This window comes from Nipponia nippon, unplaced genomic scaffold (genome assembly GCF_047370975.1).
Source record: "Nipponia nippon isolate SJK-2023a ecotype South Korea unplaced genomic scaffold, ASM4737097v1 scaffold_11, whole genome shotgun sequence".
NCBI classification, from domain to species: domain Eukaryota; kingdom Metazoa; phylum Chordata; class Aves; order Pelecaniformes; family Threskiornithidae; genus Nipponia; species Nipponia nippon.
In genome coordinates, this window is record NW_028262302.1 from 19236344 (window position 1) to 19258236 (window position 21893).

Genomic DNA, 21893 nt, shown 5'->3' on the forward strand with positions numbered 1-21893 from the left:
TTATGTTCTTATGCAACTACTGCTCTTCAGTTTTACAGGGAACCAGAACATGGCACCTGGGGATGGCAGTTCTTGACCTGAGATGCTACAGATGCTACAACAGAGTAGCAGTTGTCGGTCACCTGTACTTACTTGCAGAAGCTGCTGGACCTTTTTTGTTGTTGTTGTTAATTACGAGCTACAGGGAAAACACAGTGCAGTAACTCTTCCCAGTGAATTAGGTGCTGTCCCTGCTATAAGTCACATCAGACCTATGACCTGTGTGTTTTGTGGCATGCAGCTGACAGCCAGCCGATATGCCTTTTCCCAACAACAGAACACAGCCTGCAACATGCTGGCAGGGACAGGAGATGGCATTTCAGTCATGCTGGGTAGACATGCTCATACCATCTTCTGCTACTCTGATGGTGATTTGTGAGGAACCCACCTGGCATATTGCCCCAGCCCAGGGACTAAACTGCATCTCCTCAGCACAGACTTTAAGCAGGGAGCTGTGCAAAACCAGGCTTCTCTGTGAGAATGAATACACACTCTTCCCTGTTCCCCTGAGAACAATTTGCCTTGAGATTGTGCTGGACCTTGGGAAGTTCCCTCACCCCAATACTCGTATCAACTACCCTCACATCCAGCGACAGTAACTGTCCTAAATTTCATCAGCCTCCAGTTATCTTTCTTTAGCATCTTCTGTCCTAAAAATCTCTTCTTATCAGGTACAGGTGTTCTTTGTATCCTCTGCTGAATGGGTATGGAGCATTTTTGCACACTGCAAAACAGCCACTGAGTATTTCCCCCTGTATATCAGTGCCAATTTCAGTGGTTCTTATGGAGATCATGTCAGTCAACTTGTAAAGCTCTTCGGGGCCTGTAGGTAACATGTTATGCAAACACCTCTGTCTACTGCTGCTTCCCTGAGTTTAAACAATATTTGTCTGGATACATTTCCTTACCCTTTCCTCCAGACATACCTCTGGCTCCATCAGAGAGCCCTGGAGAAGCACTGAAACCATGATGAAGGCGCTAGCAGTGTGAATACATAGAGGATTAAGGCTGCTAGCCGCTGCAGCATGTCACTTCTGCCTGCGACTTACTAAAGCAGAAAAGTCTTGTGGCTGACATGTCCTCCACTTCACTGGGTTGCGTGACACATGCCAGAAAATGTGTCAACCCACTCCCCATCTCCTCAGCATTATTAGCCCAGGGAAGGAAACGCAGCCAAAGAACATGCACACAACTTTGACAGGTTCTGCCTAATCCACCCACATAATGACATTTCTTATGCTAAGTGCCGGAGTGGTGTAGGGAGGCCACTGCCTGTACCAGCTGCTGGCAAGTCAAAGTTAGTTTCATGGTTATGTTTAAGAGATAGCCTGACGTTACATTAAGAAGTCTTTGTCTCCTGTGGTGCAGCGCTCAGAGAATGACATCAAAAGCCTTCCTAATTCACCCCCTGGGTCATTTGATTATAGGCATGGCACAGACCCGTGCTGCCCCAGGAGACCATGAGTCATGACGACATCCATGACTATCCTCTTATTCCATGGAAGGAAGTAATGTGCTTTGAGCATAAAACAACCAGGAGTAGATTACATCCTTCCTTGTGTCAGCTTAGCCCCACTGGCTCTCGGGGCAGGCACTGGAGAGGCGAGAGCAGCCTCTCATTTCCCAGCCTTGCTCCTCCCCACCCCTACCTCAGGGAAGCTGTTCCTCCCCATGCTGGGACATGCCGTGTGGGCAAACCACACGAGAGGGTTTTGCTCAGCCAGGCGAGGAAGAGGACGCGCTGGCTCCCTTCTCCGATGTGGTACAAGTTACATCACATGGTGAAACATCCGTCTCTCCTCCAATGGGACAGGCGTATCTGAACACGAGGTTGCTGTGTGTTCTCCAACCCTTGGCATTTGTCCTTGTAATTAGTCTATCTGTTTCTGATTTATTTATTTTCAGGCAGTCTTCTGCACCCTTGCTCCCTCGCTTGGGCACATGGGGCAAACCACAGACTTGCCCTTAAACTACACAGAGAAATAAAATCAGAAACAGACTAACCACAAGAATCAATAGCAAGGGGTAGAAAGCACAGGATTGGATACTGCAGTTCCCTTCGGAGATCCATCTGCCTCGAAATGTGATGTAACTAGGCTCACATACCACATCTGCAAAGGGGGTAACAGATCCTCTTCATAACCTGACTCGCAGGGTAAAACTATGCTAGCTCAGAGAAGCCAAGGCATGCTTAAAAATCACTTCTAAGGAAGAAAGAGAAGTCCGTTTTATGTTCACAGAGCTAAAGCAATTGCCTTCAAGTCTGACATGACTCCTGTTAGTGTTATTGTTGCTTCCTAGAATTTAGGCTTGAATTTGGCAGAAGACGAGAAGCAAAGGCATACACAGAACCGCTTGTGAGAATCAGTCTGCCTGTGTGCATGGGCTGATTCTTTCCTGAATAAACACCAGTCACTGGGCTGCTGGGTAAAGTGGCAACATGACATGTCAGTCAGACATGCGTAAGCTCATACCCATGAGGCAAGGCTATTTAAGGATGCAATTTACCTTTTCCCTACAAATAAAAACAACTGGATAATGAACCACACCTCCCAGTGCCATTAAAATACATGTATTATATTCCATAACTGTTCCTCACTTGTCTCCCAAAAGTAGCATCGTTGCCTGGGAGGGAGTATCAAGACATTAATCAAAAATAGATGAGCAGTACAAGACATGAAGGCCAAGCAGATGAGTATAAATAGCTTCCTGCATATCCAGAATACAGGAGCTGTCTGAAAACACTGTGATTAGAGTCGATACATTCAATCCAGCCACACAGACAATGTGCACAGCTGTCATTCCTATACTGAACATCTTATTTGATACCCTGTGGTTCTGCAGCCCTTCATCAGGTGAACGATGTGAAGTCATTGTTCATGTGATAGATCAGACAATGGAGAAACCCTCCAGACAGAAACCTCTCCTTGTTTCTGGCTAGGAAGAATAAATCTTTCCTTCTTTTGGAATCCACAGAAATACAGATGCAAAAGCAGGACGTGGATAAATGAGAGAAGATAAGGTGTTGCTCCTGTAAGCAGAACGTCCTGTCTTCGAGATGGGTGAGTACTTTCAAACTTTCCAAATGTTTCATTGCCCTCCAGATAGATCATAGTTCTTCCCCCCTCTCCTTCCCAGACACTTTCCAGCACTTTAAGCCATAATAGAAGCAAGCAGAAAGCAGAAGTTAGTCCTGAAAAAAGAGATGAGACATAGAAAAGAAAAGAAACAAACAACCCTGAGGATGCTCTAAATTCCATAGTCAACCTCCCAGACACTGCCACAGAATTTTGCATATCTCTGTGAAGACTTGGCCGATTTTGGTTGATCATTAGCAGAACTTGGTGCAGCTGTATAAACAGCAGATTTCTACACCTACAGGCCTTCATTCATTTCCTCCAGTGAGGTTTTTAATTTGACTGGCAGCTAGCCTATCTGGGCAGCTGATAAGAAAAAAATCACCCTCCAGTCTTTACATCTCCACTGCCTTTCCTCTGGTTCTCATCATAGAAGTGTACAAAGAATTAAAGAGCTCTCAATACATTTGTAGCCAAATATTTACCCTAAGTGAGGTAGATTATATTTGCTTACTGTATCCATTGCCATGCTGGCATGTGTTCAAGACTGTCTAACTCCTTGGAGTACTATTGAATACTTTGAAAAAAACCTTTGTTTATAATAAACTGTTTGCCAATGAGTGCACATTCGGTGTTGTCCCGGGTATACCGGCTCTTGAGCTCACGTGCCTGGCGTTTGGTATGGCGCTTTGTCTAGCTCCACAAGCACAGCGTCGGGGGCAGCCCTGGAATGTGGCCAATTTACCTTAGTCTTTCGCAGGATTATTAAGAGTATTCTGAAATTCTCTCAGGCATTTCACCGAGAGAAAACGTAATTAAACAATGTTCAGAGGAAACATACTCTTTCAGAAAATACAACTTGGTCTCAATCAGCATGCTTTTTTGAGAGCATACTTAGTTTGACAACATTTTTAATGGAGACAAATTAAAATAGTATTTACATTCAATAATATTTAAAGTATTGTTTTCCCATTTAAGTGTTCCTCGTTCTGTTTAATTTATTTTTTGAACCTTATAGCATTCATATATTTAACGTTTTTCCTATTAAATTGAATATTTTAATGTCATTATAGCTTTTGGGCTTTCTGGTGTGAGAATGATTTGACATTTATGGAACACTTCCATCATGCCAAATATATTTTCTCTGAATTTTCAATTTGTGAAAACTTAGCACCTTCACATTTTTCCCAAGTGTTGGAATTTCCTATAGAATGGAAATTCTGCTTCCTGACCAGCTCTGCTAGAATTTCTTGCTTTATCAAAAAGAAAGGGGGGAGGGTGTCACAAATACACAACCGTAAACTCGTCAGGATACGTTTCTCATTGTTGGCTCATATGTTGCCCTCTTTTGGTAGCTTTTGTACTGTACTACACATAAAAATTTTAACAACTGCTGTAGCAACCCAGCATCCAAAGGGGACTGAATGCTGAATGTTAGAACTAAGGAACTGTATGAGGAGAGCAATAGGTTGCAAGTTAGTCACTTGAACTAGCTTACAGAGACATCCTATCGGGAGAGAAAAAGCACTAGGGAATGAATGAAGCAGTGCAATATAAAACTGGACTATAAAGGGCAGTGAGAAAGAAGAAAAAGGAGGAGGATCTGTAGATACTCACTCATGTGAATAATTTAACCCTGTATCCTGACTTCCACCCTGTGATGACAAACATGGCTTTCAAGTATTTGTTTGATCAAGATTTGTAAAGGGAAGCTCTACCCTAGTCGTCATTCCCTTGGTCCTTCCCTGTTGCTTTTTTCATAATCTGTGCAGGGGTTTTATGAAATTCTAACTTTCCAAGACTAAATCCCTGCCAAAGTCAACACTTATTTTCATTATTAAGTTTCCAAAAGATAAAATTAAATATTAGATGTTCTTTTACACAGTGATTTGCTAATACCAATTATAAAATCATGTGATACTAATTGCATTATAAGTTTAGAATCATTATTTAAGTGAGACACCGAAGTGTTAATTTTTTCCAGAAGAGAGTTGTTTTCTACTATTTCTGAGCAAAATTAAAAAAAGAAACAACACACTCAGTCTGTGGCAATGTTTAAAAGAGTCTAAGGAGCTGGGTATTCACCTTCTCTTGACTTTCAAAAGGAATCGAGTACTAACTCCCCCCAAATGCCATTCTTTCTTAGAGAACAAACTGCTCTCTACTTCAGATAATTCTCAGTTATAAGCACAATAAATGGTTACACAGAAGACATATTCCCACCATATCTGTGATCCCAGTTCAGCATTTCACAGCCCTATTCTTTAAAGATTAATTTTCCTTGGTTTGAAAATCAGCACCAGGAATTCAGCCTCACAAGAACTCTTTTATGAACAGTCGCAGAGATGATTTCAGAGCTCAGAAGGGAACCATTCCTCCCACCTTGAATTGTGGAGCTTTTGTGGTGACTCCATATGATCAGGAATTCTTGGAATAGGGAAGAACTCCCAGCCTTCCAATGTAAAGACATAAAGCTATGCTTTATAGGCATTCTCCAGTGCTTTATTCAAACCTATCCTAAGCCCCCAGCAATATGAACTGCCCTTGAAAGACCATCTGACAGTCTTCCAGTTTTCACCTTAAAAAAAATACACCCAAAAGGCCTGAGTTTGCTGCCTTCCTCCCTTTCAGTTAAATAATATTGGCTGGTTTAAGCCTTTGCAGACCTTTGTTCCATGCATAAGAATGCAGCATCCCAGCCTTACAGAAAGACATGACTGCCTGCTGATTTAGATGCAGCCAATATGCACCTTTCAGTGGCCAAATGTGACTTTTGTCACATTTCCTCGCAGGTCTACCCAAGCCCCTTCTGCTCCAGTCTAACGAAGTGCTTAAACATGTGCACCGTTTAAGCTGATATGTAGTTCCTCTGTTAAAGCCACCTAGCAGGGCTATAAAGGGAGTTGTAAATCAGCAGCACAGCTCATGCACGTTCAGTCTATGCTTAATGAGATGCTGGGTTTGAGCCTCAGTCTTTCCCCCAAAGTGATTTTTCCAGCCTTTCAATTGTTGTGGGATTTCTTCCAACTCTTTCCAGTCAGCCAGTGGCTGGCAATATTGAACACAGAGTTGAATGTAATAACACAGAGCTTTACATGTGAACTATGACCTCCCTGCTTCATGACACGTCTGTATGTGCATAGCCTTTATCGCTATGCAAATTCACATCTCTCTCCCATCTGATCTGCTGTCCACTATATCTTGAAACATATTGATGGCCAGGACACATACATTCAAATATATCCTCTTTTTTTTTTTTTTTTTTTTTTTGGTGAGTGGTTTGGGTGAGTTTGTACCCAGCTTTCTAATATCTGCCGGTCCTTTGATATCATTTATCTGCTGTCTCCTGTTTGCATTCCTTCCTGGTTTAGTATCATCAGCACATTTCGCTATTCTGCTGTTTACCTCTGCTTTGAGATTACCATAGAGATATTAAATAGAACGATGTCTGTCAAAAGTCCCTGCCATGACCCACAAGACATTTCTACAAGCTACGATAACACAGCAATTGATCGTTGCCCTTTGTTTACATTCTTTCTCCCATTTCAGTCTACACAGCAGTGTTCCCCGCCAAAACAATTAAAGTTCTTTCTCTCAACATGAATAGCTGAAACAGTAGCAAATTACATCCTCAGTGCTCCTTACAGCCACTCTCCTACATTCAGTTTACCTCTCAGTTCACTTACTGCACGTACTACCTTGCTTACCGAGTGCCGACTCAGAGCATGCTGACCATAGCCTATAGCCTCGGTCCTCCCATCTATAATATAGAGAATGTATAATGTTGCATATTAACATGAAAGGTACATTTAATATGCTTTAGCCTTTCCAAGACCATACCGCTTGCGGCTCCTGATACTATTTGCCTCAATGTTTCCTTGGGATTAGTGGATGACTTGGCTGTATGAAATAAGAAGAATTTGGCCTAACAGGTTTAAGACGTTTTCCTTAATTTATGACTTTTGAGGCCAGAAAGGACCATTAACTCATCATGTCTAACCTCTTCTGTGTCACAGACTATAGCACTGCACCATTCCCCATATAGCAAGCCCAATAATTTCTGTTTGGCTGACGCATATTTTCCAAAAAGGGATCCAGTTTTGATATGTACAATAACACTTTCTTGGGCATTTGTTTCAGCAGTTCATCACACTTACTGCTACAAATCCAAGCCTCATTGCTTGCTTAAGTTTGCTTGGCTTACATTTTGACCCACTGATTCTTGTAATACATTCATCTCATGCAAGGCACATTTTTTCTTGTTGTGAACGTAATTATACACTGTAATCCAGTCATCTCATTTTAATAAGGGAAACAAAGCATATTCTCCAATCTACAAGCAGTTCTTATGCCTTTTCTCCCACCCTTTTTCAGATTTCTAGCACCCACAACACTGTAACACACCGCTGCCATATAGTCAGCATTGCGCTCAACTCGTATGTCGCCACTAACTCATTTGAAGACAACATTAATCCTCTTTCACACCATCAGACCGAGTCCTGCATCCAGTTGCTTCCCCACAATGATACCAAAGCCTCTTCAAGCACCACCCTAGGGATACAATTTCTAGTGCATCAATACAGCCACTGTTAGTGCATGACTTCAAATTCATCTCGTCTGCAGAGGTCCTGCTCACCGAATTTGGGCTGCTCCATCTTCATAATTTATTTATCATTCCACCAACTTTAATTTCCTCCCTAATTTGCTAGCATTGTTTTACTAGGGATGTACTTATCTCTCAATCATTAAGGACAATTTTGTAGCCTGCCAGGCGTAACAGCCATTTCTGCAGACTGACTCCAGAGCTTTCATTCAGAGCTGACAGCTACTTTTTGACATCTATCAGTTAGTTCTTAATCCGCTCAGCAATCATTCAATAGCTATTGTACAGCATGCATTTTTATTAAGTGCCTAAACAGAAAAGGCAAACAAGTGTATTTGAATGCTAAAAAAATAGACTTAGAACCTAAATCCTGCAAAGTGTTAAAAAGCCTAATCCCCACTGGTGCCTAAACACTTATAAGCATGCAGACTTATGTGACTGGTTTTAGGTCCACAGTTATGAAACCTCATGCTTTGTGTATTTTTCTGTTGATATTAGTTTCTCTTATCTGTGAAAGACAAAACTTAGATATCACAACAGTTGGATGGACCACACCTTTTCTAGTCACACACACACAGAGCTTTCCTTTTGTTTCTCTGCATCTCCACAGGTAACTATTATTTTTCAAAAATAATTGGCAATGGCAGTGTAAATCTGTTAGATAATACTTGTAATATCATTGGGTGCGGATTATGCCGCTTTAGTGACTTTCATCCATATATTCAAATATTCTAAGTATTCCCTCATCTGTTTCTATCAATAGGATTTATTTATTTGTGTCACAGTGTTTCTTTCTTGTTAATTGCTTCAAGTTATTTTATGTAATTAAAGACAGATGGTAAAGCAAAGTTCAGTATCTCATCCATTTGTTAATCAGTGGCTTATGCAGCTCTATAAATGTAGCAGGGATGTTATGATTTTGGTTTTTCGTGTGCTGTGCTTTAAATTAAATACTGGGACCAATTCCTAGTTAGGCTGAAGCCAATGACAAAAACTGCCATTGACTAGGATCTCGCAGTGGGAGACCGTGGATGGGGAAAGCTGCGAGCCAGCTCAGTGTGGTGTTTATGCTTTACAGAGGCACACGGCTCACCCGCTCTTAGACCCAGGTCTTTCCATGGACCTTTGCACCAATAGCTTCCATGGTATGTCCATGGGAGACGAGCAGCCAGGTCAGGGCGTTAACGAAGATGTTTGTTCTCCTGACTTTGTGGAAACCCATCCCTCATCTCAGCATTCTTTGGGTTTATTCTATTTTGGGGGAATTATTTTTTTTTCCATATGCAAGGGAGCAAAACATCTGTTTTCATTAAGGACATCTTGTTCTTCAGATTAGAGACAATCACCAAGTAAGGGAGAACAAATAAAAGTTTCCAGAGGAGAAAGAAGCCTACCACGTGCTCCGCCTGGGTAGCCATCTTTAACTGATTCACAGCGTTGCCTGCAGCCAGCAGCCTGCGAGCAGCCCCGGCCGTCCTGGCTCCCTCCTCCTGCACGGTCCATGCACTGCTCACTTCACACCCAACCTATTCATAGGTTTATTTTACCCGTTTTTTTTTTCCTCCAGATCTACCCATAGAGTGCTCTCCTCACTCTGAAATCCATCAGCAGGCTGTAGTGCACTGTATTATTATGATGCCCTTATCTTTTTTCTTTCATAAAGAAAAGATTAATGGCATTCTTGCTGGTTTGCCTGTCTGCTCCCTTTGCTCACACACTAACAAGAGGAGCGAGTGTACCCTTCACGTGGCCACCAGTCGCAGCAATGGGTTGCTGACCAACTTGCTTCTCATCTGCTTGCTCCCATCTTTCAGTCCAAGAAATAATTTGGCTTTATCTGTTTTGACTCAGTAGTAGCCTGGTCCTATTGTTTCTCACATTCTTCCATTTCCACCAGAGTATGTGACTGACAGAAATACAATTCCTCAATTAGACTACAAGGGGTGTGCTGGGAATCGCAATTCAGCCTAAGGATTTATGTGCTACACCAAATTATCGTAACTGACACAATACTTCCAGCAAGCAATTTTGGAAATATCAGAATCTCCCCCATCCCCTCTCTGCCCCCTCTTTCTTGGAAAGGCCAAATTAGAGAGAATAAGGATTTCTCATTGCTACCGTGAGTCATGCTCACACTGAGCACATGGCCGGTGAGGTCAGCAACAAGGGTTACTGGGCTTGGACTATAGAAAAAATGGATTCTGCTAAATGATAGCACAGTTAGAGCAACACAAAAAAAGAAGAGGAATGCAGAAGCCACCAAGGCCCCTAAACCACAGGCAGAAGGGAAGCGCAGACGGACTCATGCTTCTCGGAAAAATGAGCAGAGACAGGTGGCATGGGGCACTTTGCTCTTTTAGTCACCTAACCTTTTGGCCCTTAACATAAGCTTTTATTTTTTCTCCCATGAAGGTTGACAAAAACAACAAATTCACCTATTTTACTCAGCCTAGAATGGGATTTTTAACAAGTGTTAGCACCATTTCTTGTTCCCAGGAACACACAGTGATGCATATTTGAAAATAAATGGGTAATTTCTGCCAAGTAGGTGTCATGTTAATCCCTATTTAAACTGTGGATATTCAACTTTAAGCCCATGCTTAAGTCCCAATAAAGACAATGCAATTTAAGCAAACTGTAATTCAGCATGTGCTTGGTTGAGTGCTTGCATCAGGTCACAACTGATGAAGGATTGCCCACACCAGCCATCCAGCAGTGGATTGTAGGATGGTACTTAGATCTCTGAGTCTACTACAGCAGGTGCTTTTTTCCTTTTATTTTTTTCTTTTTCTTCTTTTTGTGTTCCTTTAAAACAAGTTTCATCCTTCAGGAAACCAGCTGTGTTTGGCACCTATTGTAAGAAATGACAGTTGAAAACTCCAGACTGCCTTAACTACAGAGAAAAAAAATGTTTTAATGCTGATGTTGAAACACAACTTTCAGTTTTAAAGGTTGATTTTTTTTTAAATTGTTAAATGTTAAAGCAACAAGCAGACACACTTTACAGTCTATTGCATTGGGCTCTTTTTCAGTAGGTTGGCTCCTGCCAACAACAGGTTCAGAACTGCCAGTTCTAATTAAAAACTTTATTTTAAAGATACATTTCACAGTTTATTCATGGAAGTAAGTGCTTCCCACCCTGAGAAATTTAAATTGCTGGATTGAGCAAATGGATACAGTCTCTTTCTATTGATTCCCAAGTAATGGTTTTAACTAATTGTTTTGGCAATTCATGACTGATCCACTATGCCTGTTGAAATCGATTTCTTCTTTTAGACCAGTCACCTAGAGTGGACTCCCTGAGTTGTGTCTATTTCTTTGCCCGGGGTTTAACTGTGTTTTATTTTCCTTTGCAATTTTGTGTTGCATCAGTTTAAAAATGGCCAAAGATTATTCTCGCCTCAAGAATATCAGTGACAAATCCTTTTAGTAGTCCCAGTTGTAACAGACAGACAATTGATGGCAATCATAACTCTGTATAAGTAGCATTGTGAAATCTGTGATTTATAAGCCTATTCCTTAGCAAAAAATATTTTGATAACCCATGCTTCTCACTGCTGTGGCCAGGTCTCCGCCTCAGAAAGCAAACACGAGTGAAACAGTTTTCTGCCTTCTAGATTTGGTGGGAAAATAGCACCTTCAACAGCAAAGTCTTTTCTGAACACCAGCTCTAGAAATGCCACACATACAGGTGGCTAAATTTTACTTTGGGTTATTTCTCTGCCACCTAAGGAACACGCGGAATGGAATTTCAAAGGAGCAAAATGTAGCCTAACCCTTTGACTCATCATGTGTTTACAATCATTAATCAAATGGAGAGAACATATTACACCACTATAACTAGCACTTGTTATCTTGTATCCTTTATAAGCTTTTCAGATTTAAAAAATAGATCAGGTGTTCTATTAAGTCATGAAATAATAGATCATATCTTTATTTTATTATTTGGCTATTCAAGGTTGAAGAAATAGATAGTTTTACTTGTCCTTCTCAGTATGCTGATCATTAGCTATTGTACGGCATGTTACTGGCAGCAAGTCCTCTGAACAACCTGCATACTGACAGTATCACATCAGAAAAAAATCATTACAATTCAGTAAAGCCCTATCTACATTCTCACAATGACATAAATACACCTCAGTCACTTAGTGAAGTCAGAAGTTTGCATTTACCAATGGGTTTTAAAGCATTACATAGACTAGAGATTCCTAAAGAGTTTCAGAATACAGACAGCATCTCAAAAATTTTGTCACTGAGACTCACCCCTGCCTCCCCATCACACAGGCCACCTCCTGGTTTTGATGGCTGAATAACAGCCCTGAGGCAAGTACAACTGTTAACATTTAAAAGTGCTAGCTGGGGAATATTTAATGCATTTTTAGCTACTTGTAACACCATTAAGCCGTTGGAGAAAAAAAAAAAAGGTGATCCTATCTGACCAGCCAGCTCCTCCACAGACCTCCAGCAGAGGTGGACCACCTTTGGTGGTCTACAGACCACAATTTAAAATCCACTGCAACAGAAATATAGAAATATAGAAATATAGAAATGACCTAATGCTTAGAGCAGCTGAAAGTTCTTCACACCTGTATTTTTTTACAGTAAGAGACAGATCTGGCTTCAATTGCAGAATAAAGACAGACATATAATTTTGACTAAGAGACATTTAACTAAACCACCAATATATTGTCTTAATTCAAAGCAGGAATAAGGGGAACATCTCCAAATCCAAAGAATGTATTATATCATCAACTCCTTGTTTTTAAGTGGTTCCAAATCATCACAAAGATTGTGTAAGAGCAGCTGATTCCCAATATAGATATCCTTTTCTTGGGCACTAAGTCATGCCAAGACCCTGGCTGAAATTTTATAAGGAGCGTCTCAGATTGTACTTTAAATAATAGTTATTAGTCATAAGGATTGGCCACCTTTCTTTTCTTTGAAAAGAAACTAGAAATGTACCATCATTTATTCATTTCTGAAATCATCACATTGTTCTCCAAAAGAGTTGGGTTAAATTTACAAAATTTAGGAGCATATGTTGTGGGGCATGCATTTAGGATGCCTCTACTCCTAACGTCAAGTTTAAGAGTATGTGTCCCATCAGTTGTAAAGTCTATGAAAAGTGTGTTCAGCCAGCAGTAAGCACTTGACTCTTTCCTGCAAATTCCTGAAGGTGGGATTTCCTCCTCATTTATTTAAAACAACTTCTATTTTGAATAAAAATAATCTGATAATTACTTTTAGTCTTGCATTGGTTACCAGTTCCAAGGTCCAGTCATTAACTAGGACTCCAAGCTAATAAGCACTGTATGGACAGAGAAGAAGAAATTTTTTCCCTACCCCAAAGGGTTTGTAATGTAAACTCCTAATTTAAAATTCATTAATTTTACACATCACCTTACATAACAATCACAATGCCATAAAAGAGTGAACACATGCTTGTAATTAAAGCCATGGCAGTCTCATCCCATTGTAAGAAAAATAGCTCTATCATAATGGTGCTGAGTTCATGCCAGAATAGCAGCTAATCATGGGAGAAAGATGATCTAACACTTACAGAACATGAAAATAGAAATGAAACGTTCTGGTTCCAGTTTATTTTCTCTAGACTTGCTGGGTGATCTTGTGCGTGCTACTTAAGCTTTCAGTCCCTCAATTTACCCATCTGCAGAACAGCAATAACAGTATTTATCTAGCTCAGAAAAGTTTTGTAAGAATAAATCCATAAATCATTGTCTCTTGCGTACTCTTAACAAGCTTTCTATGCAGCACCCGTCATAGACACTCTTGAGAAGCACACATGGACTACTGATTTTAGCCCCATAATACCTCTAAAAAGTAGAGTTCAGGGAATATGTGGCAGGAGCAAAAAGATCCATCATGGTCAAACCATTTCTATTCCTGTGCTATTCGTATTTCAACTCCAATATGCAATAAGAATAAAGTTAATCAAGTGCATTTGGTAATTTCTTGCCTTATAACAATTTAGCAAATACATATTCAGAAAGTCAGACCAAGATTTTCTACATAAAATTTGTGGAGCAACTCCTTTGATTCTTAATCTGTGCATTGTTTTCATAAGAGACATCAAATTCTTTGTAAATGAAGAGGGTCACAATAATATCTTACAAGGAGAGAAATTCTGGTAAATGCTACTGTAGATGACTTTTCATCTGAAAAGAATGCAGGAATAATGCTCAATAGTCACAGCATCACTGTGTGCTTGTACCTAGCAATGGAAATGCTGATACCAGATCATCAAGGTCAGTAGTCCCATTCATTGACAAAACCATTCATGATATGAGAATGAATGAAGTGTCTTGGAAGTTAGCAGTCTCTGATTCTCTGAGCAAGTTTCACAGTTCAGGACCGAGCCAGTCTATCGGTGGCATACTTTCAGCATGTAATCGTCTGTGAAGTCACGTCCTAACGGAGATAATGAGGTCCCATTCATTATTTGCCAAAGAAGTGCAGCAGTTTAAGCCTTACTCTCCTCTGCTGGAAAATTAAGTGTTTGAAATTTGGAGCTGATCCTGCCTTCACTGAAATCAATGATAAGACTCCACCTGATTTCAGGGGAGCAACAGCAGACTTTTTGTAACGCAGATATTGCATTAAATTCTCTTATCCCTCTCTCTCAGAGTGGAAAGCAGGTCATGGGTCTGATGTTTGCAGCAGTAATGAGGAGGCTTTAGAAACTAAATGGGATGTAGCTGATGATTTTAGCACAAATTGAACTGAAGTACTAATGACTTACCAAGCATTATTCTTATCTGTTGCACAACCAGCACATGATGATGTCCAGAAATAGTGTAACATCATACTTCAGCAAAAGGCTCAAGGGCTGATACTCTGTTCACCCGCACTGACATAAATCAGGAGGCAACTTCACTGAAGTAATTGAATTACATAAGACTAAAATTAGTGAGGGGAGAATTGGGCCTAAAAAGGACCTCTCCAATCAGTGAAAGGGAAGAAGGTGTCACCTGCCCCAGCTCGTCCATCTGAGATGAGGGCAGCCCGGACCAGCTGTGCTTGTGGAGAGCCCAGCCCTGGCGGGGACCGCAGCAGCCCTCCTGTCACATACCCCATGGCAGCTTTGCTCAGGGCAAAAAAAAGCTGGAGGGTTGGGATCAGAGACAAACTGAGCAGATGGGGCCACCCCAAAGGAAGCCACAGGGAAGATAAGGTCCTTGAATTTTACTGTGACGCCAACTCACCTCGGTCAGTTCCAGGCCAAGGTACAGGGCTGTTCTGAGCCAGTGCGCCCGGCCAGGGAGCTGGCACGCGGGTTGCGGTGAATATCCTGGAGATATTGTCTCTTTTTGACACTTGTCCTATCTCCCTGACAAACACAGCTGTCCTCAGCAGAGGGGCATTGGCTGCTTCTGGCAGTGGCTCCTAATTTCCTGTATTCAGCGCAGGGTATTGAGACAAGTTTTTCTTCTGTGTGTTACCGTAGGTTACTCATATACATTATTTAACCTTTGGTGAAAATGCAAATTTCTCGGTTCAGTATCAGCTCCACTCCTTCTTATCGCCTTCCCCTCTATGGCACTTGATGAAAATTGCAGCATGTGCACTGCCCTACCATATCCCCCTTGCTGCCCACCGAGCTCCTGCTACAAGGTCCCCTCCCCGACATCGTCTGGCAGTAAGTCGAGGAGACCTGGTCTAACACCAGGAACTGAAAACTGATCTTTGAGCCAGACTTTTGAGGCCAATGGAGCCATATCCTACCTTATTCAATGAGTGCTTCTACCTTCTGAGCTCAGAAGGAATAAAAGTATCATCATACAGCCCTTTTTGTATCTTTTTACACAAACCCAGTATCTTGTTCTATTGAAAAGCCACAGTATTTCAAAAATAGCATGTTCAGCAGAAGACCCTTAACTCATTCTTCCTTTTACAGACAGCAAACACACGTACTTCTATATCTGTGGGCGTTGTCTTTCATGTACAGAAAGCCAAAATTAAAGATGAATGGTTCCTGTGCAAAAATTTAGTGTTCATTAAAATGAACAACTCTGATTTGTAAGTTAAGGGGTCGTTTACATCGTGAGCAAACTGTTCACCAGTATTATATTTTTAAGCAGTATTTTAGCTATTTTATAACTATCTGTAAATCAGCATCTTACATGGCTCAAACAACTAACTAAATTGAAGATTTAAACTAAATCAATGCTCAACAGAACTGCAGCCTTATTTTTTGAATGCCGAACCACACTACAGAAAGCTTTGTTAGAAAGCAAAGAGAATGCTGTTTTTCAGCTAGAACATGTGTGTGCGTATAAATGCAAAGCGTTATTCACATCTAAAATTGCAGGTGAAATACAAGATTACAAATAGTGAAAATCTCGTATAACACTTTAGATTAGGAACAATAAACTTTCCATTTTTCTATCATACCTTACACCTGAGAAGCTTTAAATACATTACAATAATTAAGTCTGATAACATCACTGTAATGTATGTCTCCATTTACAGATGGGTAAACTGAGACTGAAAGTGGTTCTTTGTGCCAATTCGTGCCTTTCCTAATCAATCAAAGAACAAAACAGCACAGAACTTATGATGTCCTGGCTTCCACTTCACTGGTCAAACTTTTACCAGATCACATCTCATGCCAAGAGGACCTCATGCTAACAACCTCATCGTATTTGAGAGGGGGACCCAGAGCTTTCAACTCCATTATTGCAGTAACACTTCATCACTTATATTCCTCCCTATTAGTTTAGCATATACAATTACTTTTACAGCCAAATAAAATAAGTTCAGGAATTCACATATTTTTATTTGAATTATTAATCATATTCTTTTCCAAGCACTTCAATTAAAATACCATTGAAACTCTTTCTCTCATTTGTCAAAAGTCCCAGTAAATTTATTCCCCTTTTATGTGGTACTGGATTATTTACTCTTCATTTTCTACATGGAACAAGCCCTGACTAGTAACTGGATGGCAGACACGACATGTCCAAATCCCAGAAACCTGCTTGTTTGACTTCATTGGTCTGTTGAGGATTTGGCTTTTTTCCTGATCTTGCACATGTTAGCTCCATCTTTCTGCAAATGCATCAGCCAGCCTGCCTGAGCTAGTCACAGGCGGGATTAGTAAAATTAGGCATCCGCAGATGTTAGGCTACCAAAAATGAATACCAATGCTGTGAAACTATTTCAGGGGCTTTCATTCTGCGAGGGACTGCAGGATTTGCCAAGGTGGAGGGCCTCTGCCCCCGCTCCAGTGCAGAAGCTCCCTTTTAAGACCCATCTCTTTTCTCAGAGCAGCTGGGGCATTTTCTGAGCCAGGACCAGGGCTGAAGCTCAGCTGGGAGGTGGCAAGATATCAGCAGAGGCCAGGTGTTGGGATACTCCTGCACGATAAGTTATCTGCATGAAAAGAAATTGCAGGATTTATAGGAGTTAGCAGCAGCGTGGCTAATGAGGACAGAGCAGCCTGATCCGTGGAAGTGTTGAGCAACCACAACTCTCATTTACTTCAGCACTTTTGCAGATCAGACCCTCAGGGTTATTTGCTTTTTGGAATAAGCCAGTTGTGGTCTACATCAGCCCATCCTCTTGGCAGTAATGGCCCAAGCCATTCCTTGCTGGCTTTGACCAGCCGTGATCAGCACGGCTCCTGATCACAGACCATGTCGCACAGTTATTTTTAGCATATCAAATACACAGAGAGACTAAGGGCATGGTTTTTGCAAAGTGATTGAAATGCCTGTTTCCTCTCACTCAAAGCATTTCTCTCTCCAGGCCCAGTATACTGTTATTTTTGACAAACTACAACTCCCCATCTTGCCACTGGGCAGGCTGTGCTTGGGAGAAAAGAATCGGTTAGATTATAAAAGCTTTAGAGGATTTGTTTATTTTATCACTTCGTTTATCTTTTCACTGTTATTGTTCTGTCAAGTAATCAAGAGATGAAGATGGGCTACATCACAATTACACTTTGCTTTGATTCACACAAATCAAGAAAGATGGGTCAATGGTGGCTGTCATGTGCTGCACCCATTCCTGCTGCTGTCCCTCGGAGGGAGCCTTTGTTCATTTTTCCTCATTTCTGGCTACTCACCAGGAAGGGCCAATGAAGTGGGAATCTTCTTCGAGGTGATCTTCTGCATTGTTTTCTCTTTTGTGTCAGTAGGAAAGAAAAGTAACTAAGCAACACAATACAGGGTGTTCTTCTGCTGACTTACAAAATGCTAGGGTTTTTTTTTTTCCACAGACTTTCCTACTGCCCTACATCTCTGCCATTGATTTATCTGTTTCACTGTGTGAAAAGCTCATCCTCTACTAGCCTGATTGGCTGAGATATCATGTACGGCACCATTCATATACTCTCCCAAAGAGCTTACTTGCAGTGTTTTCATAAGGTGAGAAAATAACCTGGCTGAGGCAGCTGTGACTGGATTGATTTTCCAAAAAAATTCAGTTTTCTAAAAAATTTTCCTGGGACTCAATCGAGATGAATTCAAACTTTTCCACAAAAAATGGGACACAGAGGGATCTACCCAACCAAAGCATTGCAACTAGACTACCCACCTGGGTATAAATCCCTTCTTTGTCTGATTTAGAATGCAGATGTAGGCACAGGGCTGCCACACCACTGCTTTAGTTGCTGGCTGTTTTGCAGAGCTTCTCTGACTCTCTCCAGCCCTCTTTCCCCATTTTCTGCCAATCTGTACTCTCTCCCCACCATCATCTCCTCCCCTGGTCTAGCCCTAAAATTGTAGCTGTTAAAAAATCCTGACCAGCTCTATGGACCTGTACAGCGATGAGGAAGATCTGGCTATTGGGGGACTATTTGTCACACACATTGAACACAGCTCAGAGCCTCATTAGTTCCTCGTATGGAGCTTCAAGAGTATTTGTTTGGGATGGGCTGTGAACCCATCTCAACCAAAGTTAACTCCCATTCACTGGGAGATGGAGGAGGCGGTGCCAGTAACATTACAGGGTTCAGAAGTACAACACAACTTGTCATAACAAGTTGCTCTGGCAACATCTGTTAACAGCCCACAGAACTATGTAGCACTTAAGCCAGATATAGCCATAATGTAGTTTTTTGCAGTGAGCTGTAGCTATTTGTACCTTTCCCAGACAGTAACATATATTATTTGCTCCTGGCCTCAGAAAACCCCACCATTTCTTTCAGAGAACATTTGCATTTCTCTGGCATTAGGCTACAATGCCATGCCAGGTACATCTCAGGAACAGCCTTTTTTGGAGCTGTTAAGCTCAGAATTACATCAAATTCCTTCAGGCACTCCTGTCAATGCGCAGCCAGCAGCAGAGTCTGGTCCAGACATCATTGCTTCTCAATCAGTGGAGCTAATTTCTTACAGGAACTCCTCCCAGTTTCACCATCACTCCAAATCCTTAACATAGCATCCAGTTTCATATACTCTATCCAGCATTGGAGAAGCTGGTCTGGCACCACCAGGCAAGACTATAGAAAAGCAATTTTGGCTTCTGAGCTCATCAGTATAACCATTTTGGTGTCTTACGGTCTCTGATGGATTTGCATAGACCAGCCTCGTCTCCTACGAGCAGTGAGGTCATATCAACATGGCTATTCTACCACAAATGTAGTCTGTAAAGAGGGGCAGATGATAGGGAAGGGGACAAGGACTCATGTTTGCTTGTGCACCATCAGCATCCTGTCGCAAGTCACAATTCTTTTATGCTTTTAGGATTTTGCATGAGCAATGCATGAAAGAGGTGAGTGCAAAGACAATTTCCAGAGTGAAAATTACTTGAGAATATTTCTTTTGGAATAAGGGAGCCCTTCTGGGTGTCTACAGAGACAAAAGTCAAGAGAGGTTAATGCATGCCACAGCTGTGCCATACCCTTCCTCTGGCTCTAGTAAGCCTGGTGGGTTTTTCCACTGAAACGGCAAGGGATTTTCCTATCAAAAGGCAGTTGGTATCAGCAGATCTCCCAGCTTATCTAGATGTCGCATCTCTTCCAATTTAAATGCTACACCAGTGGTTATTAAGCCTGCATTGCAAAGAAATAAAACTAAGGAAAACATTCTGGAGGGTGCTCTGGATTCTATTAAAGGATTGAATTTCTCACTATATTACACTTTTTCCATATGGCTGAAACCTGGAGCTGCATAATAGTCTGAATACGCTTGTATAATGCTAGTGGTATAATCCCAGATGGCGACAAATGACCCCATTCCAAAAGCAACGTATAGATCTTTACGACACCAACGCTCAGCGATGCTCTTGGGATATTCCTTCCAAAGAATGAATGACTGGCAGATAACATAATGTTTAACTTCTGCCTTCACTTTTGTACACACTTTATGGCTAACACTGCAGAGCCACTCGTTTGTTAAGTACTCAGCCTTGTAACAGTGTACAGATGACATGAGACATTCCCTTAGCCGCCACCGAAGGATGTCCTTTGGTCCGCAAAGGTCAACTGTGGTGCACACAGTGTGTCACTATCTGTGTGTAAGGATATGCTCTGGCATGCTAGAAGTGAGCTGATAACGTCTTACCCCTGCTTGGGCCCTTCAGCTGCCTCTTGGGGAAGTGAGAAAGGCTGCCAAGCTCAAGATGTGCTGCATCCTGCAATTTGGCTTTCCCAAGAAGAACAACCCCTCCCCCAAACTCACCCACGCAGTTCTTTACCCCAAGAAGAGGTCATCACACAAAAAGTAGATAGGAGGGAAAGAGACTGCACACTTGACTATAACTGCAACAGAGAGAAGTCTGGAGTCCTCTTGAGATGTTGTGTAAAGAGAAAGCAATCTGGGCTGTCTCCATTTTTACAGAAAGACCTCTGTGCTTTTGTGGACTTCATGGCCTGCCAGATGGAGACGGCTCCAAGTAACACTGAGCTCTTATTGCCGCAGAAAACCAAGGAGAACTATAACCCCAAGTACTGCAGGTGTAGGAAGGAATACTTGCTCAGATGATGATTCAGTCAGCATCTGAATAAATAAGGTCAGCCAGCCAGAGATTATTCCAATGAAGGGGAGTTGATTTGTTTGGGGGGCAGAAAGGAGGGGCTGTTTGTTTGTTTCGTATCATTATACTGAAACCCTGCCCTGCTCTGAGTTTTTTTTCCAAGAATTAGTTCTCATTTATTTTAATTAAGATCTCAGTTCAGCAAAACATATAACTGAGTGCAGCCTACCTGAAATGGAACAGCTGTATCAAACGCCGAAAACCTAAGGTTAGCGTATGCTGTGTAGTCAGTATTATGTAGCCTTTATAAACATATCTGCAACAGTTTTAGGGAAGACATGTCCACTACAGACCATTAAAAATAAAAAACTACTTGCCTCAGAGGGGTGAGAAAGGATTAATTAGTTAGTGCTCGTGCAGCACTGTGAAGATACAAATCGTGGGACTGTGCTGTTCGTAAGCAGAAGATGCCAACAGGAAGCGGCATTGTTAAAGGCACGAGGACTAACAATGCTTTTGTTCTCACATTTGTAAATGATTCTTCTGCTATTGAAAGGTGTTGGCCTTTCAGCCTAGGAGACTGAAATCCTCTTTCTTCCCCCAAAAGAGCCTTCATGAGCCGTGCATACTTTCTCACACTCCCTCACCAGTGTTCCTCACTATTAGCTTATAGATGCTAGACAGTAGTCCATTCTCCGTAGCCCTTTTATTGCTTGGCCTCTGCTTCAGCTGCCAAGAAGGGTGCCATTTAGACTCAATTGTTACGGTAGCTTTTACGATCTAGACATGGTGTCTAGGATCGGAGACTTCCTAGCAATTTTGCATATGCTGCTGCGCTGCCATCAGAAGAGAAGGGCTCCCCGTTGCCAACAATGTGGGCAGAATTCAAAGCAGTGACCTACAGATGAAAGGCGCCCCATCCCAAAATGGGCCAGCTAAGCCATCCAGGCCCTGAATGCCAGCTCTTCACTGAATGAAACTGTATTGTGATGTGGTGCTCAGAAGGGGGGGGGGGGGGGGAAGCAGTTTTAAAATATCTGTGGACAATGGCTGTCTAGAGCTGGGGCTGCAGACATTCAGACCTTGCTTACATAATATTTCTATCATGTACCGTCCTCCCATCCAACTCCCCACCCCATGCCAAGGTGCTGGAGGGAGGTCTTGTTCTTATTTATGCAGCATGAATACAAAATCAGAGAGCGCGGCAGAAACTTTCCACAGAAAGGTATGGTGCC

General features: G+C 41.7%; 1 long non-coding RNA gene across 1 annotated transcript in view; it reads left to right on the plus strand.

Moving 5' to 3' along the window:
* Window positions 1-21893, plus strand: part of LOC148056852 (uncharacterized) — a 34645-nt gene that overhangs the window by 6565 nt on the left and 6187 nt on the right. The window contains exon 2 of the long non-coding RNA XR_015702321.1: window positions 3016-3101. This is a non-coding gene — a long non-coding RNA (uncharacterized LOC148056852). The remainder of the gene's footprint in view (window positions 1-3015; window positions 3102-21893) is intronic.